The sequence below is a fragment of the Anarrhichthys ocellatus genome, unplaced genomic scaffold (assembly GCF_004355925.1).
Source record: "Anarrhichthys ocellatus isolate YVR2014 unplaced genomic scaffold, GSC_Weel_1.0 scaffold8, whole genome shotgun sequence".
Lineage (NCBI taxonomy): Eukaryota > Metazoa > Chordata > Actinopteri > Perciformes > Anarhichadidae > Anarrhichthys > Anarrhichthys ocellatus.
In genome coordinates this window covers 8,409,034-8,429,746 of record NW_022280038.1, presented here as the reverse complement: position 1 = coordinate 8,429,746, position 20,713 = coordinate 8,409,034, and positions in this window count along the sequence as shown.

The window sequence follows — 20,713 nt, the reverse complement described above, 5'->3', positions numbered from 1 at the left end:
TAATTGTTCAAATAAATCGTATGCATGCCACGTACACGCGCCAAGCTTTGCAGCCTCTATCAGTTTCGGAACAAAATGAGGGAACACGGTCGTGGAATGCTTCCAAGCTTTTGTAGGACACTCTTTTAGTTTTTAACATGTCCAGTGTCGGTAAATCTCTCTTTATGGGCTTTAATGGATTCAAGAGTCCATCAGCAACTTCAGCCTCTGAAAGCTAAAACTGGATGTGTTTTGCTGTGTCATTTCTATCTCATTTATTCATTGCAAATGAACGAGAACTTACATCATTGGGCAGTTCATCAACGGCCCTGCATTTAAGCGATATCCCAGCTGAACGTGCACATTTTTGAACTGAAGCTCTCAATTAAACTTAACTTGGCCCCTTGTTTCTAATGCGGGACTGTGACAGTTTACCACTAATAGTGCTCTCCCTCCGAACACCTGACCCCGGCAACACGGTTTGCAGCCTGCCTCCCATGTGTCAGTGTGTCGGAGTGTCTCTGGGCTCTCGCTGAGCCCCTTGCTTGGTATGTATCGTGTCCCAGGGCTGAACATATGGTTCACCAGCCCCTGGAAGAGAAAGTACAGCAAATCCCTCTCCCTCTGTGTCTCCCTCTGTCTTCTTATTCTCATCCTCTCATAATGTGACCTTAATAATAACCTGACCCTGGGTGACTGCATGACGGAGCAGAAAGATATTTGCTTCTTTGTGCTCACTGTTTACTGAGCTGAGCTGACAGAACATGTCCTGGTAGCTGAAATCCACTCGTTAGAGTAGAGAAGATTCTTGAAAAGTCTGCTGGAATGAAGTGATCATTCTTACAGAAGGCAGTCTGAGATGAAAGTCTCTACTGCTAGTAGTTGACATGCTTTGCTTTTGCCTTTGTTTGCGTCCGTGAGTCTGTGAGTGTTTGCAAGCTTTTCTGCTCCTCAGTTGGATGTGCTGATATGTGAAAAGCTCAGTGAACTGAACCAATCATGGGAATTATGGCACTTAAATGTGTCAGTGTCACTGTGGCTGAGGTGATGAGTGGACACGTTATGCAAGCATTCCCATGTCCTCGTCCGTGAATCGTCTTTGACCCCTCAAAACTCTACGTTCGAGCGGCCTGGATGATTCAATCAGCTGCTGCTGAGGCGACCCGCTGACGCTCTTCCCTGCACAGAGCTGTTAGCGAGAGTCGGGCCGAGCAATCAGAACCATTCATGTGAAAATCATTATAGTTTTTGTTCAACTTTTTGGAAATAGTTTTTCCAAGTTGTCATTTGATTGCTGGTAAAGTAGCAGTGAGATGGGGGGGGGGAGCTGGAGCTTCGCTAGGAGCAATATATGCAGCTTAATTGAAGCTGTCAGCAGGTCAGCATAAGAGAGGCGTAGCAACCGGGTCATTATGTCGCCTAGTTAGAGATCCAGAGCACCATGATTTAATGGGCAGAGCAGCTTTGAAATGAGATTTTAAAAATTGAAATATTCTCTGTAATATGCACAGTGGAACAGTTATCATTCCGAGTAATACAATTTTGTGGTTCGGTTGAATTCAAATCACAGCTTTAAAACTGGGGTAGAAAAATGTGGAGAAACCAGCGAGCTAGATTGTGAAAGTATCCAACTGACAAAAAATCTAATCCCAGCCCCTCCCTTCATAGCTAGGTAGACAGGCAGGTAGGCCATCCAATCATTTAATTTGGCCCACATGAAATGATCGGCTTATTACAGTTCTGGGACAGTGCATTGGATTTATTGTGCGTTTCAACAAATATAATAAATAAAATGCAATTCAAATAAATCAACCGAGCTTTAAAGGTGCAGTGTGTAGGATTTGGCGGCATCTTTCGGTGAGGTTGCAGATTGCAACCAACTGAAACTTCCCCCGTGTGCCAGGCGTGTAGGAAAACTATGTTGGCCGAACAAAAAACGTGAAAATAGGAAACGTAAATGGCCTGATCTAGATCTAGAGGTGATGTAGAAACATGCCAGTCAGCTCCGTATGTGGATTTAAACAGCTCATTCTAAGGTAAAAAAAAACAACAGAAGGCTTCTTATTTTCACGTGATTATACACTAATGAAAACATACTTAGTAATATTATATTCCATCTCCGCCAATAGGTCCCCCTAAATGCTACAGTGTTCCTTAAAGTCATGTGGTCACTGCATTGTTGATGGATACATTTGATTTTGCACAAAGCGTGCTCCTGAAACATTTCCGAGCCTGTTTTGGATATTATGAAACATCCTAACATGTCATTTCTCATACGTAACAGTACATATTTCAAAGCATTCAAATCTTACAGTGGGTATTTTTGAATGAGAAGTGTTGGGAGGGAAAATGTCTGTCCCTTGAATGCTAGTAGCTACAGCTGCAACTGGCAAGCATAGGTTACTCTGTCTCTCTCATTCCCACACACACACGTTCACACTGAGGGGCCATTGATGGTTCATTCCCCCCCCGTGGCAATGTGGGTATAGGTAAGCGAGGGGATGTGTGTGCGCGCGCGCAGTGTCAGTCGGGCCGCTGAGCGCAGATTACGTCACTGTGGTCAGCTGTGGCTCTCTCGCTTTGCTGGCGATGTTCAAATTCTCCCTTCGGCTGGCCCGAAAAGCTGAAATGAGATTAGCACACACGCAGACAAGCAAACAAGTATGAGCAGTCATGAGCTAAAAAAAAAATGAAGCTGTGAGAGGAAACAGAGGAAACGTGGAAATATCTCAATTTTGACAGTGTGTGAATTTTTGATTCACAGGAATAAGACTTGCAAATATTCATAGCACAACATGACACAGACTGAACCTGGGCGCTGTGCTATGTGTATCTATGTCTGACAAAGGGCATGAATCCTGATCAAACTCTCGGCTAACAAGCACACATTTGTTTTCTCAGACACTGAGGCCGTAAATCAGAGCTCCATGGCCGCTGTGAATGAAAGGCTGCGATGACGGTCTGAAAAATATTATTTCATGCTAAACCTTAGTTATGTAATGGATTTTTTATCATTATGTATGCTTTTTTTCCCCCTCATCTACATATTGGGTAAAGAGAGCATTTGTCATAAATCCTAGTGGCGATAAGCACTTGTGGGGATCTGCAAACCTGTGCAGCCTGGAATGGATATTTTAGCCTCGTCATTGCATCAAAGCTTTTCTAATTCACTTTAACATGTCATTGCCATGTCAACGCAGCTGAAAGGCATTTGCCTCAGCGCATCTCTGAAAAACGTACTAAGAAAACAGACATAATGAAAACATTTACCACATTTATACTTTCAAACGTACGATGACAAAAAAATGTGAAGTGCTTTTGCTATTGAGTTTAAATCTTTGTGTTGGCACCCATCTACATTGACAGTGCTTGTTGGTCGATGCTTGTTCTACTACTAAAGATGATCCTGCGTCGGAAGTTCAAGTATCGAACAGCCTCGGGATATGTGCTGTTCCTGAGGCGAAATTTCCCACACCTGAAAACTCTGGATTATCCTTACGGAGGGGAGAGATTTGAAGAGATAGCATTGAGACCGACAAGGCAAAGACACTCTCCACAGTAGCTCTGTAGAAGTGCGGCAAGGAATTTAAAAGTGTCAACCCTCTCCACTCAGCCCTGTGGGTTAAGTTCATTGCCGTCCCTTATCGTGCATGCCGCTGTTGTGTCGTCTGCATATTTAAAAAGCTGCACGGATTCAGAACGAGACACACAAATCATTGGTGTACAGTGAGCACAGCAGAGGCGAGGGAACACGACCCTGAGGGGCCCAAGTGTTGAGAGTCTCGGGGGGAGAGAACATGTCACCCATCTTAACCACGTTTCCTGTCTGACGGGTGTGCATGTGAGTTTCCCTGAAAAGAAGAGGTTTCACCCGACATGTCCGACTTGCAACATATAAAACTGGCACAAGTATAGTGTCCTCTGTGTGCGTTTGATTTGCATTAAATGTCGACTATAGATAGGGCTTCATTTTATTTTGAGTCAACATTTCGGCTGTTCCAAATTACATTTGATATAAAAACAAATGATGTCTTTAGGCTTATTTCTTTCTTTAGCTCTTTATGATTTTCATCTTGTTAAATGTGTCTAGAATACTAGAACTGGCCCATAGAGAGCATCAATCTTAATATTTAAGATAGAAATATGTAAATTGTCACCACTGCTATTACATTTAATTTATTAATCATTTATTTCTTTTTTAAATATCCATACTGTTCCTACTTCACCATCTGTTGATGAGAGCTTCCCTCATTTGATATTTATAGCTGCCTTCTTCAACTATGTTACAAACCAAGGTGTCTGCCAAGTGAAATATTAATATTTCTGGATGGATAACACCATCTTGTAGAAAAATAGTATGTTTATTCCCCACAAGCTGCGTGTACATACTCCAGAGAGCTTCTAAATGCTCTTTCCTGTATATTAATATTAATTTTAGTGATCCTCATTCATTTGTTCTCATGGTAAAAGCTACAGAAGCTAAAGGGAAATCCAGGGGCTCACAGTGGCTGTTATTAGATGAAGACCTTGGTGAGATTGTCTGTTAAAACCTGATGAAAGTAATCTCTCTCCTGGCAAATGCACAATCAAGACATTTGTTACTCTGGTCTTCATTCTAATGTACTTGTCTACATTTGCTTTCAATCAAAGATATTGTCAATGTCCTGAAACATAAATGGCTAAATGGGTCATAATATGTCAGTGCGATCTAAAATAACAACACAATGGACATTTTTCTTTACTTTCCTTTACTACCATTTAATTAGCATTTATACTTACATATATTCATTACATGAACAAAAAGTAATACAACAGTCTATAAAAGTCAGTTATTAGTCAAGCTGTCTTTTTCAAAATACAGTACAGCTGTTTCAGATTAATGTCATTTCACAAACTGATGAGTGGTTTGACACCTACACCTGAGATAGATGAATATGTTTTATAACTTTCTGCTAGTTCATGAACATAAAAAGCCGCCAGTATCCTAATTTGATTGTTATTCACCGAAATACCCTTAACTGTAGAGGGACATCAATATCCTCATTTTATTACAGCAGAAAAAAACAGTCACCGAGGTACAGCTATGAGCCAAGTAACCATGCTGTAGCAGAAGAGCTGCAGGTTGATGAAGGGTTTATTCAGGCTTGAAAAAAAACTCCTACTCTCATTACACCACCAGCAGCTTGGACTGTCACCAGGTAGAGGAGATCCATGGATTTATGTTATTTGCGGTGGAGTGAAGCAATTTCCACTCTTCAGTTATCCAATTTTGATGATCATAAAGCTGCTGTCACATTATCTTGTTTTTAACTCCCACCTATCCCCCAGAGCAACGCGCTCTGTGACACATTACTTCAGATGATTTTGTGATGATACATAACATTTCCAGATCAAATCTGACCCCCAACCAAGAGGAAACTGGTGCTCTTGTGCGTTAGGTGCATGTTTGCCATGAGCATACATGTGCCACCTTCGATTAACCAAAGGGAGCAGATGATGCTAAAGCTTGAGAGGAAACGACACATCTGCGTAACATATGTTGCTCTGGTCCTGGGAGAACTGCTGGGCAATGTAGGAAATGGTTTGAGTGGGTGAAACAGAAAGTGCTTGTATACGAGTTTTTATTCTTAGTGAGAGTCATTTACATTCCAGCCTCATGTACAGTATACTCTTTATTAGTTTTGATGGATTATGTCACATTCTAACCAACATATGATACTCATGTTTGGTAAAACCATCAAAGTAGGACCATGTGCCTTTAACATGGACCGATCTGCTGGAGCAATGCAAATCATTGTACTTCTTGTCAATAAAGACTCATTGAGTTGCTTGACTAACTGCGAAAACACATCAGAGAAGTAGCCAAGTGTGGCCTGGGGCGAGCTGCCATGCAATGTCTGTGGCCATTTGATTCTGCTGCGAAGTACGGCCAAACTCAAATTTTGGTTTAGTTTTATTATTGGCGCCGAATTGCGGCCAGAGAATTTCCGCAGCCAATCGGTGAACAGAACATTGTGACTCCTGTGACATGTGGGCCTGAGATACAAAGAATTTCTGTCCACCTGAAACACATAAACACGCCTCCCAGCCAAAGAAAAGTGTGGTTCTTACAGTGAGCCGTTGTGAGCCATACTTCCCCACTCACTGCCTGGTGTGTTTTCCGTGTGACAGTCTTTACAACATAAAGTTAAGTTGTGTTTCTAGAACCTTGGTTTGCAATGGTTATGCAAACGTAATGGTTGGATATCAGTGAAATGTCAATGATCATGCTTTGGTGACCAGCTGCCTTTTCCTCTAGTTGACTCATAAGAATCTTGATTTTAATGACGTTGCATATGTTAAAAGGTGCTACATTTGAAATTCCGAGAAGTTCTACGATTAAGGGATTGCCTCTCCATGAATCTCAACATAGCCGCAGCTGGGCCGGTGGCTAGAAGCTAACAGTGCTAACAGCATGAACAGCGCAAAACAACAGCAACAGTGCTGACAGCGCTTACACCACGTAACCGCCATGTGAGCGCAGAGCAGCGGCCACACACACACACACACACACACACACACACACACACACAGAGGGGGAGTGACTTCATTCTCGGCTACATTTTGCCAACATATCTTTACATAGCAAGTAGTTGTTTGCTGCTATATTAATGCTCTGAATATCAAATTAAATGCAAGTTAAGAGACGTTTGTTATGCAAGTTAACTTTCACACTGGACAGCAGCCACCTGGGTGAAAGTCCTGCGTTTGTTTGACCCATCCATCCACCCCGACCTCCCTACACAGACTTGTCGCTCTTTGTATTACATCACCTGACTTCGTCCTTTGCTCCCGTCATACTTACTACGGACCCGATGGGTCGACGCTTAACTTTGTCTTCTTGTATTCGTATGGGTGATCAACCATGTGAATAGATAACAGCCGTCTAAACCTACTAATAGATGTAGCAGGCCCCTTCTAACCCATGGTGATTACCACTGACGCCCATTCAATCGGCTGACAATATCCAAAGCGGATGACCCGGAGGACAAAACAAAAGCTATATTTTCTCTTCCCTCTTTGCATTATTTAGTACCGAGAAATACACCTCTCCATGTCGTGGATATCTTGTTAGAGTGGAGCTGTGACTCAACTCTGACTCACAGATGTCGAGTCTTTGAAATGCAAGGATTGAGTGTGCCTGTTGGCAGTGTGTGCAGGAGCCGTACGCACAAACCTAACAGTGTGTGTAGCAACACTGTATGTACGTGCGTTGAGATGTAACATACATTTAGGTTCATGCACGTTCACACACACACACACACACACACACACACACACACACACACACACACACACACAGAAATATTGCTTGAGGCTTTCTGTGTGAGACTTTTATTTGGAGCCAAACCTTGATTGCCTCATTCTCTGAGAATTTCACCCCCAGTTGATTTCTTATGACATATGTGCAGGATATATAAGATTTTGTCCATCTCTGCCTTGACATGATGTATGTTTTAAAACTGCTGTCTAACGTCTCACAACTGCATTATTATGCAGTTACACAAAATCCAGCTTTATCTCAATCCAAGTTAAATATTTAATGTCAGAGGGGGGAAATAGTAATGGTCCTCTATTGAAAGAGAATTGCCCTGCACTTTTAAATTATTGAGTTGTGCAGCCACTCGTAGCTTACACATTATGAGTATTCTACACAAAAAAAAATCTAAAGCACTTCTCACGACATGCTCAATGAAATGCCATGAATAATCTGCTCTGCAATTACTGTTCGCGTACTGGCGTGTCACATGGCAGCGGATGAATTAGGGTCGAATTTCAGTGATATTCTGCTTTAATACCACAGCCACAGATGCCGTCACCCCGAGTTTCTCTTTACTCCGATCAATTTGTCGTGGTTGTTCTATTGGCAAACACGGAGAGGGATTTGGCAGGGAAAGGCTGTTACATACCACGTGTCAAACCCCCCTTTTTAGGTCATTCACAGAAACAGCTGTAGCGGGTGATATATTTAGAAACTTGATACAAGAGGAACTGAAGCTCCTCTACTGGCAGTGATTGCAGTGAATGGTGAAAACAGAAAAAGGGTAAAATCGAATCGAACCAGTCAGACGATGGTGGAATAAATAACATCAAGGATAAGCCTTGTGATTAAACTGTGTTGGCTTTTAATGTTATTGAATCTACCATTCAATACATAATAATATCCTAATCTGTACGCCACAGATCCACGACTAATCCTGATAAATATAATCAGATAGGAGTGGCTTTGGCTCAGGAGTTTGAGCGGTCATCCTCTAATCAGAAAAGGGATCCCTGACCGCTGCAGTCTACATGTCGAAGTGTCCTCGGGCAGGATACTGAACCCTGAATTGCTCCTGTGAGAGTGAGTGTGAATGTTTATCGCCCCTGATGAGCAGGTGGCACCTTGTATGGTAGCTTGCATGAATGTGGATGGCTGAATGCTGGCTTGTGTTGAGAAGCGCTTTGAGTGGCCGCTAAGACGGGAAAAGTGCCATATGAATGCAGTCCGTTTGGATTCATTTTTTGCTTTTTGAGGTACAGCTTATTTACATTTTCTGCTATTTTATGTTTCTATTCCACAACATTTCATATGTAAATATTGTACTTTTCACTCTGGCAGCACTAGTCACTTTGCAGATAAGGACTTCAGACACAAAACATATAACCATATGATCAAATACTATAATAATATAATGTTGCTGCACATCAACATTTTGCAGCATAAAAAAAAAATACAAATTAATTATAGTTTTCTGCAGCTTGACTCTTTTTTATTGCTACTGGAGCTTCCCAGTTTTAATGAAAAAAAAGTAGTAAGGCGCCTTGGGTGAGATTTCTTCCAGCGTCAAGAATGAACTGTCAAACTCCACTAATTGGAGGCTGGATCCATAACCTGGGGGCTCAATCAGCCTTTGGTTTCAGCTGTGGGACAGATAAGAGATTCTGATCAATAGGCCAACAGGATCAGAATGATGGGTGAGGGATTTCAGAAGAAGAAGCAAGAATGATTTGAACTGGCAAACAACCGGTTAGGATTTGTAAGTTCTATAATTGGCGAAAAAACCTGTGCCAGTTATGCCATTATGTGTAATATGGCTCATTTGTTGCATCCAGTTTAATTCCTGGCTACAGTATCCTGTACAATCTGGATTGGAGCAGAAAGCCATGACTAATACCATAATACAGTGAAATGCAGTAATCTAGAAATGGTGTGATTAATGCATGAATGACTCCCATTTGATGTGAAAATGGAAGGAATCTGATCCTCGGCGGGATTTTGCAAAATCGTGCGCTGTATGGCTCTTCTTAATCTGTTTATCACATTTCAAGGCGAAAGATATGACAAAACATGCACAAAACAATCCTGCTATTAAGTCAGATACATCAGAGAGCTTATGACTGAAGCAAGCTGAGGTTCAATGTTTGGCCAAAGTGCAATTACAAACCGATGGCCAGTGTCTTCTGTTGGTCCATTCCCTTCACAGCTGCTTTCTTTTATAGCCACTGCTTCCCCGATTTCTCCATTGCTTCCATCTTATACACAGAGAAGATTCAAACACCCCAAATAGTGAGCAGAGGAAAGTACTTTCCAGGGAGAAAACGTTATTAATCCAATGGTTAACAACCAAGAAGGCATTACTGTATTGGGATGACGTTATGGAGCAGCTGTGGCTGTGCATAGCTGAACAGAACATTTTGCTTCATGTCATTTGCTTCATGCGGTACAACAATTGAAAGTCCATATCTATAATTACATAGAAAAGTCTACTTCGTACTTTTCAGCAGAATGACCACAGTAGGTGTCAAATCAGCATTCAGAGTCATTTTGGAAAACACTGACAAATAACCTACTTTCAGATATAAGGAGTAATTCAAATTATAATGGTCTTTTAAAGTCATTAGCAGTGCTCAGAGGTTGTGGTTGCAACAAGCTACTAGACAGACATCCTGAGACCTTGTGGGTCGTGAAGTCAACATTGATTCTTTTGTCACGTACTTCAGTAACGATGATCTTTTCTGGGAACCTAAACCTGAGCTGTTTCCTGAGAAGACGGAAATTTATTTTGAAATGACCGTACGCATGTCACGGGAGAGAAATTGACATGTGTCGCTGGCCTTCGTAGGAAACCGGACAAAATATTGGGGAGTAATGTTTTGTAGGATATACGAACAGTTGACTTGGTTTCACATGGGACTCGAGCATCAGCCTCCCAAGTCAAAGTCCTGTGTTTGTTTGACTCATGTATCCACCGCCACCTCCTCCTCATGTGGACTTTGTTGTCCTTTAAACTACATCACATGACTTCCTTCGAGACAGCCCTGCGTGTTCTGGCTCAGGATAACGTGGGTTTTAGGTGAATTCAGAGCATTATTTATGGTAGGTATAGGTTCAGACAGTAAATGCCAACAGCCTGAGTTACGTTATTGCAGTGGTGATTTAGAGCCAGCTTCACATTCTGACTGCAGTGCCTGTTTGTATTTCCCCATCAAACTAAGCTTTCAAGGCTGACAGGGCCAGAGGTGTTTTCTTTGGGCTTTTTGGGCTTTCTCTCTGACAGCACAGCCAAATGCAGCATGAACTATAGACTTTAGTCAATACATGCAGTACCTCAGCTCCTAAGCAAGCTAGAATTATTGCTGAGGCAAAGATAAGAGACAAAATCAATAAACACAGTATACAGAACTTTGATCATACTATAATCATTGTCATTGTTTGTGGTTTGAGCAGTTGCAGACAGAAAGGCTGGAAGTTAGAATTTCAGTGTGCACCAATTTCTTTTTCTTTTGAAGCAGGAACATCATGCGTCAAGCAGTAAAACTGCATAAATGCTCCAGTGAAGCTTATTCAGATTCAAATTCAGTGTGAAAAATACCATGCACTTATCATTTGACTGATTGCACACGGTTAACACCATAGTTAAATTCAGGAAAATATATTATTTATATATTTTTTATTCATCTATTAATCTATTTTGACAGTACATCCGTGGTGAGTGAAAGAGGGTTGTTGTAGAAATCTGACAAAAGAGTGACAGTCTGGTAACTGCCAGATTGCCTCAAAGCCAAAAAAGCGATGAAAAAAAACACACTGCCTCGCTGGAGTTGGAGTAGTAGACCGCATGCGGGGGTCATGGTGACGGGAGGGAAATGAATGATGCATCACATGACCTTCATGATTCAGTGACCCAGGCAACATTTGTTTCTCAGCTTGAAAAGGACCACTTGGAGCAATCATCAGGGTACGGGAGTCATTCGTAGTTTTCATCATGTAGAGGGCACTAGGAAACATACTTTGTGGGGATCTGTTTGTGTGCATGTGTGTGTGGGTGGTTGGTTGGGGCGAGCTTCTAGTGGTATTGCCAACGCTCTGCATGCATGCGAACCTTTCTCCCTCCAGCCACCTTCTGCTCTTTAATTGCAACATGTCCACAATCCGACTGCTTTGGCGGTTTAACGAATGCGTCTTTTGTTTCACATTTCCTGACTAAAAATCATTACGTAATTGGAAACATTTTCTTTCATATAACTTTCAGCAGAGACGTGAACATTGTCTGATTGTCACTTTGCTCGGCACTGTGTTTGCCTCCAGAGATGTGTATATATATGTGTGTGTGTGTCTTTTCTGCTGATCTCCCCAGGCACAACCTGCCACATCGACTTAACGGATCAATCCACACCTCGCAGGTGCACCAGATGGATATCACTTTGACTTTAAAATTCTAAGCTGTGTCTTGTATGTGACAAGCTAAATAAAGAAGAGAAGGCAATAAATGAATGGATAAAAAGGCAACCTTGACACAGTAACCAGCAATTTTGCAATAATGAAAGGGTGATTCTCAGTGAGAGTGGCCTAGAAGGAAAGACTTGATGTTGTCTGCCTTCCATTTCAGGAGACATTTTATTTTACTTTTCCCTGAACAAATGAGATAGTGCTATACTGCAACTTCATGTTGAACTTAAATGTTGCTTTCCGCACACTTACTTCTTTATTGAATTGAAATCTATTAAATATGGTAGATATAAAATAAAATACAAGGTGTTAACATTAGAACAAACTAACTTGAGTGATTTTTCAAAAGATAATGGTTTTCTTAAAAATATTTCAATTAATGAAACACCCATTGATTGCAACAGGGGATGCTCTGTATTTGTAAGTTTTACACAGGCGGCAAACTCCCGGTCCGAAAAGTGAAGCAGATGCGAATGTGCCTTAAACTTGCAATCTTTCTAATGGCCATCAGGGGGCGACTCCTGTCAGTTCCGGTTGCCAAAAACCAAGATGGCCAGTGTAGAGGTTGGGCCAACAGACGTTGACGCTTCCCACAGTCAATGCTGGTTTCTTATAAGCATGACAACCACAATCCAACCTTAACCACTTGTTTCTCAACTTAATCATGATCAAAAAATGCTACTGTGTGTCATTCTGATGGGTAGTTAAAAAAATACTATCTGGTTTGATTTGGAGGACTTGTTGGAAAAGTATTCACCTAAACCCTTCCTTTAAAATACCAAATACTATGATTTTCACTCATAGTTGCTTTTGATCCTCAGGTGAGTATTGGTTCATAATTCCAAGGTCTTCTTGCAGGTGAAATTTGGAAGCGGTTTTCATTTTTCACCAAGTTCCGAACAAATAAAGCAACTTTTTAAAAATTGAATGCTTTCCTGTGCTTTTCTTGAACCCTGTACCACATTCATAACTAACAAAGAGATAAGGGTGGTCTGTTTGCTTGCATTAACATTTTTATTTCAACAACATATTTGGAAACATCATGTAGTTTTAAACTACTATTTTGAAAGTATTTGGAGTGACTTTTTGTTTATGTCAGAGACGTTCCTTTGGAGCCTGAACGGCGATCTCTTCAGGTGACATGCAAGGCACATCTTGTCACGGACACACATAGAATTGGATGTCCCAGCAGAGCCAGGAGCTGCGTGTGCTTGGCTGCACCCTTCTGACACCACCCATCACTCTTTTGTAGCTTGAGAGCCCCTCCACCCATCATCCTCTGCTTCTCACCAACATATCTGCCAGAGTTTTGAAAGATGAGATCTGCCCCCGAGGACAGCTCACCCTGCTGGGCAGAAATGGCTCCCTGTGAAACAGTGGAGGAACCACGACTCCTGGTTCAGTCTCCTCCAAACCTTCTCATTTTCCTGGGAGAAGTGGAGCAGCAATACAGATTGCCATAAGCTTTAATGGATTAGTTTGCAGAAAAACTGGAACTCTCATTTGATTGCTTCTAATTTGTTCTCGGTTTTTCATTTCTCACTTGTCATTTGTTTCACTTCAGTAACACCCCATTCCTCAATCTGTTCTTTGTTTTCAAAGTTTAAACTTAGTTCCTATTGAAATGCCATTGCACATTTTCCTTTTTTAATCAAAACTGTCCCCTCTTTCTTTTTGTCTCACTCTCTTCATATTTGGGGTAATAAGTCATTTTTTCCCATTTTTTAGACTGTGGATTGGAAAGCCCATGCTGTGCCGAACAGCAGTGCAATTGGAGAGGGAAATAAAAATAGCTTAGCATGTCAGCAGGGGTTTATGATGGCCTCTTTTCCTCAGAGAACTCATTACTTCCTACCCCCATATTATACAATAGACTGATGGAGCACCAAGTCACCTCAGTGCATTGAAAACAGCACCTTTCTCTCTATAAGTGTTTCCATCAACCTGGTACAACTTGCTATAATAGCTTCATTTAAACGTTACATTAGTCATATTTCATTAATCTGTTGGCCAGATCAGAGCCGTATCATGGTAAGCCCTAGTTAGACAGTGGTGGTAATGCACCTGAAGCTGCTTGGTAACTGCCAAAAACATCAGAGGAAGAAGAATAACATTTGATTTGTCTATAACAGTTCAGCTAGCTGAGAGGTTTACAGACATAATCTTAATTTGGATCTGAATCTCCCGGATTCCAAATCAAAGATGTTTAATATTTATGATTTATCTTGTAATGTAAAAGGAACGGCGATGGAGTAAAATATATGTCTCCCGACAGTAGAAAAGGAGGACAAACTTGTGGAATTATTGCAACAGTACGAGTGCTTATTTAATGGCCCGTGCAAGACGTCTGACGACGACAGTCCGCCTCCAGTTTTTGTCTGAAGTGACGTTTGACCACAAGTTTCTGTGAAATTCCAAGTCCCTGAAAATGGCAATCTGACTTTGTGAAATATAAACCCCAAGTGTGTCGTGTCTTGACTGAATCGTCTGGAGTGTGCGTTCTTACGAAATATTACAAATTGGTTAAATCTCCTATTATCCTTCTGTCTTCAGTCTCCCACCTTTTCAAATCAAGCATTGTCCAAACACATTGTTCAGTGGTTGCACTCATCAAAGATGAGATTAACACTCATTATGTCTTGTTGTTTTATTGAGACGAGGAGGATTTCAGTGTCATTCAGATGTTACATTAACAGCCGTTACCAAGAGAGTGATATCAAGGGACAGATCCTGTGTGTGGCTATGTCCACATTGTGCTTACCGTCATAAATAAACCAAAGAAGAAAATCATAAATAATTTAAACCAAATGGCTACATTGTCTTCAATTGGTCTATTTTCTTATTTTAGATGTATTTTAGTTTGACCATTATAGGCCCTACCAGTCAAACAGAATTGCATTTGAAGGATTGCAATGAATGAAATCCTCATATTATGGCATTAGACGCATTTCAATTGACATATTTATATTTTAATGGCATTGGAAAATCTGTATGGACACGGAAAAATTAAATATGACTTCCTCAATTTCACAAAAAACCTTTTTACACTCCCTTGGGGTGTTTTTTTGCCATTGTCGTATTTAGTTAGATGGGCCCAAACATACACAGACATACACCCAAAGATAAACATATTTAGAGTGCCCGGTAAGCTTGGGCGAATCCGTCACAAGATTAAACCAAGTCTTTAACATTGCTTAGATCGTATGCCTACATTGTATACTTTGAATACAGAATTTGTTCTCCGAGATATTGTGTGCGATTTGATGCCATCGTGCAATGTAGGCTTGCATTCTTTTGATGAACAGTGTGTGTTGGACATCTCTCCCACACACCCGGGGATAATTGCTCATTCTCTCCAAAAGGAGAACAGCAGGCTTGTGGTGCTTTGATGGAGGCTTGTTTGTCGAAACACATCGGTGTAAGAAAATGAAATGGTAACCCGAGGTTCTATCATCGACTTTATTTTGTGTCTATTTAGAGTGCTGCCATCTAAATTCACTCAGAGGAAGCACACCTGCCTCGCGTTGGATCTAATCACCTCATCAGTTGCTGCTCTCAACAATAAGCGAGAGGCAGGAAAGAGAAAACATCCCCGTCCATTTTTTTCTACCCTGACTACCAGCTTCAAGATATTCTCCTTCCAACATCAAGCTTTGAGTATCTGTTCTCCACAGAGATGACAGGTGTGTCAGCCCAGTCCATCTACCAGAAACTAGAACAATTAAGCAGAAAAAAAGAAATCGGATTGCTGAGGCAGGTGGAAGTCTAGCACAGTAAAGAAGACCAATGTATTTGTGGTCTATGCATTAATAAATTGCCATCTATCGGTAGCAGTCAGTTGGATTGTTTAAGAGAAATCAGACTTTTCCTGCATGCCAAGTGGTGAACAGACTTCAACAACTATGTAGAAAAGTGTGCAAGTAATTTCAACACAACAGAAGCACATGAGCAAATAAGTTGAGTGTAATGTAATGTATTCCCCGTCTAAGCCACAGTATCTGGGACCCCGTGTTCCAGGGCTGAGCCCATGCCTCAGGGTACCTGTCCTATTTTACGGTTCTAATGTACTCAACATTTAGGTACCTGGCAGTGCAGTAAAAGGACAGTGATGTTTTTTGCATTTTGAATATGCAATCAAACTATGACTTAAATTAAAGTGCTGACTCACTTTTAACGGCCGCTCAGTCGTTTTAATCATATTTACAACCACCTGATGTTTCTAGAAAATGTAATGTTCGTAGTTTGAATTTCGTCGAGTAAAGAATTGTCCGATGAGTGGATACTATCATATGCTGGATACTATCATATGCTGGATACTATCATATCCTCTGATAGTACAATCCTGGGTCGGAGATAGATAGCACATTTGTTTGTTGTTTTGACCTTAGAGTTGTTTTGCATCAGTTACCACATGACCTTTTTTCACTAATACATTCTTTCACTTCAGTCACAGCCAAGAGTGTTGAGATCTTGAGTTAGTTCCTTCGTTGGGAGCTTAACACATGTGGTAATTTACTTGCAGAAAAAATATGAAAATTGCTGGACACAAGTGAAGGATTTACACCGCATTTGTAATATTAGACTTCAAAAAACGCAATATTTCTAGTCTTTGGTTAAATTGACAATTAATAGTAGTGACGGAAGGCACTGAACTGACTATTTTACTCTCAGATCAAGGAAAAGCTGACTGGACACAAATGAGGCCTATCAGTTAATGTAAGACATTGACCAGTGGTCCCCAAATGTTCGGGATTGTTCAGCACAGCCACGGATTCAGCACCATGGACAGTGGTCATGACAAAGACAGAATAAACAACCTCATGACATGCACGCGTAAATGATGGTGCTTCATTATTATAATCCATACGGATTATTAAACCTTCCTGTCCATCTTTTCTTCGTCACTTCATCCAGATAAATTCAAGGTGAGATTCAAGCCACTTTCTGTATATGCTCGGATTGCTAACTGCAAACGTGATCACCAAAGATCAGAGTAATCCTACAACAGCTTGGTGCCTGCTGTACGATTATATGTGTTGACAACTGATTTCAGTTGTCATTATCACAGGGGGCAGTTCCTGAGAAGCAGAGTTGGTTGCCATTAGTTTCCTTAAAAATGAAATGCTTTGGGTATTTTTTTAATTTAAAGTACACCCCCATCAGTTTCTCTGCTCAGCAGGAACAAAAACATCTTGTTAACAGCAAGGTCTGTAGGTTTTCATGAACAACTGTGGTGCTGTTTAAAAACAGACTTTAGCGGCTGACTTTTTCAAATGTAATATTTGAAGTGTGTGCACCAAAATCAGTGTCATATCTCAACAAAACACGCTTAGATTGCACTTTTACTGTGTTCTACTGATGTAAATTATCACCTAAATCGATAACCTTGACTGGAACTTAAACTCGCTACAGCCCTGCCACTCTTTTCGCACATCCAGTCCAACACAGTCTGATCCTCACCAACCAACAGAAGCAGCTAATACTCCCTTGGCTTGCTAACGAGCACCCCTATCACTCCTCCCTTGTAAACCTCTGAAGCCCCTACCCATTAGTGGTGACCCTGCCGACAGAGCTCCCAGTGTTTTGAAGGACAGGAGGAAGAGGCCAGAGCCTCCAAGACCAAAGCCTGGATTAGTTACTAATCCTCAGAGGTATTTCTTTCTCCCCTGCCACCCCTTGCTTTTCAGGAATCTGCTTGCTGCATGACTTAAATAATGAAGGGAAGGGAGTTGTGCAGATAGATGTGGGAGTCGGAACCGGTTAATGTGTGGTGTGGAATCTGGCTCGTGGCATTTTATTTTAAAGGTGTTAAAAGAACTCTTCCTCCTTACTAATTTCACTAAACTCCTCCATAGAGGCGAACATCTTCACTGTCCTGACATTTCTTTATATATTAGCATAGGATTATCTGCCTTCATGCAGTTGTAGAAAAAAAGCTTATATTTTAAACAGAAAATGTTCTGATCTCAAAGCTTAAGTGATCTCAACTATTCCCAGTCATCTGCACTGCACGCATGTTTATGTTTAATAGCCTACTTTACCCCAACAATGATTAACCCACGTATGAGTCAAGAATTAAATGAACGTGAACATGGTCAAGGCATGTGAAAAAAGAATCACAATCCTTTGATCTTTAATTGGGGTTACAGATGTATTGTCTGGTGAATATGTAATGCCAGCATGTCAGCGCTTTATATATTGTGAAAGACAAGCTCTCGCACTCTTTCTTCATCGTGTTTAGAAGCTTCGCCTGAACTGTGACTGACAGCCTTTGATGAGGGCACAATAATGACAATCATCATCACGTAACCGTCTCACTAATTACCGTGTCATAATCACTGCCAACAAGGAATTTAATGCTGAGTCCTCATTTGCAGAGGTTGAAATATTCACGCTCCTCTGGTGGAAGTTGAGCGAGCCTGAATTTCAAAACGATTACACTCTGAAAATCTCTGGAGGCACGTGCAAAGGAGGAGCAGTTCCAATCAGCGATTCTGTTTTTGCCTTATCTAAGTATAGCTGATAAATAAAATGGGGCACAGAACCGTCGATTATTTGCAAGAAGACAAAGTGACGGCGCGGATTTCTTCCTCACACAAACGTGTGGTTGGATCGAATCAAAAAGGAGTTTGCGCAGTAAAGGAAATCTCAATTGTGCTGCTGTCAGAAAGACTAGAGTTGTTTGTTTGTTTGTTTGCGGGGGCCTCTTCTCTTTTCTCCCGTTCCTCCGTTCCCCCAGTAGAGCAGATTGGATTATACTGAGCGCATGCAGTAGAAATAGTGTCGGATCGCTGCGTCGCATATGCTCCCCAAGGAGAGATGGTCTTGAAGAAAGGTTGTGTGAGAGAGAGAGAGAAAAAGAGGGAGATGCAGGGGAGTGCAGATGGTTGAGTTACTCAATGTTCAAACATCCCTGGGCAATAGTGTGGCGTGTAGTGTTGACTCTTTGCTTGTAATAACTGCGGTCACATTTCATGCTTTAGTGGGTGCATGATGAACACTGGCCTTGTGGAGGAACTTCACATCTGCAATGACAGTGTAGATCCAGGAGAGGAAGATCTAAAATCTCATGCAATGAAGAGAACATTTTCTGTTTTAAAGGACCAATCAATACTTGTGAACCCATGGAAAAGTTGCAGAAGAAGAGCAGCATACTTGATATGTGCTTTTATAGCAAATGAATGCCCTTAGTCTTGGAATGAGATGTTCAATAGTCACATATAGGTGCAATATTTGGGTGTCCACACATGTGGCTCTAAAGTGTAGTTGCCCTATTCCTTCTTGTGCCTGATAATACCTTGCTACCAGCCCTTTTCTGGCTTGCAGCCCTCACCACATCTGATTAATGCCTGCCCACTTAGACCCGTCTTCTTCCTCCACTTGCTCCCTGCTTCCACTGCCGTTATTAATCTTGGGGGCATAAAGGAGACTTGTTGTGGCACAGAGATTAGGCGGCTCACTGGTTCCATCCGCTGACCCAAGATGCCCCACCACTGACTGACCAGACACTGTTCCTATTGCAGTGTTTATAGAAAACAGGATAAGGTAGTCTCATGATGACTATGGGCCTTTCTTGTTTCCCATTTTTGAACATCCTCCATTCCTTTCTTCGCCTCCTCGCATTTAAGTTTGCCCACGAGAGATGCGAGTGGAGGAAGGAAGGAAGAGAAGAGAGGAGTCAAGGAGACAGACATTCAAAAAATTAGATATCCTCGCCTCGGAGCTGTCATTTTAAAGCAACGCCAATAATTATATGACTTGTGGCGCAGCTGCATCAGATGTCCATTGTTTTGTTATGCGGCTGTATTTTATGATCTCTGTCAGATGAGCATAACAGTGTTCATGACATCGATATATATTTTAAAATCCAATTGATTTTATGGCATCATGTGGCTGTTCGAAATGCACTTTTACGAATAGTGTTGGAGTGAGGGGATCGATTTCCGGGTCACGGGCCGGAGTATCGAGGAGACAAGGAGGCACAAAATGGAGAATTGGGAAAGGCCCCAAGACGAGACCTCATGTTGATTAGACTGTGTGATAGTGGGATTCTCTGCCTTCCCCTGCCTGTTCAAGTGTATGTGTAACGGAAAGGTGTGAAAAAAGTACTGCTGCTCCAACAAGATTATCCTACTTCTTCAATAAAAAGGTGTTAACAGCCAATAGATCAACAAAGCTGACAAGAATTATTTCCCGATGTCGTAGCAAAACCTCAACTCTCATGACAAATTAGAGAAGAGTTAGCAACTATCAAGTTACCTTCCTCAGCTGGTAAACACAGTCATAAATCTACAACTTCCGAGTTATTATCATGACAACAGCTGGCACTTGCATCCACATGGCAGACTGATGAGTTTAGCAATGCATGGCAGCACCGCCCCCAGATGTAAGGCTGTTAGGGACATGGTGGCCGGACTAGGACTGTGCTGTGATTAACTTTGATGTCTCGCGTGGAGGAATCAAGAAAATGCTTATGTGTCTGTATGACAGCAGCCATTATACATTGTGTTATAGCCACTAAAACAAATGTTACGTTTTTGTTGGACGATTCATCAATATGTCAATATAGTTTTTACACCTGATGTTTTTGTCATGAATATAATCACACAGTGGCGGCAAATGTGACGTCATTTTATGGGGAACAATGTTTTTCCTGAGCTTTTCGCACGAATAAACGAGTTAAGTTGTGCCTTGGAAATGGAAGCTCCGTAGTCCGAACCAAGACAGCAAACTTTATTACTCCTTTCAAACCTCGACAGAGGCAGTGCAGACCGGATCTACTTCCCTTCTTACCTTTTACAATGAAAACTCTAGACATAAAAAAAATTGTAGGTGAGAATTTTTTTATTTTCGTGTTGTTTCCTTATCATGCTGCCAGTGTGTAAAGGCCTTTAGACTGTTGATCTGTATATTATCTCAAAATAAATAAGTTGGAAAGAAAAAATATATCTTGCATTGTCTACTTCAGTAAGTGTCTTCCTG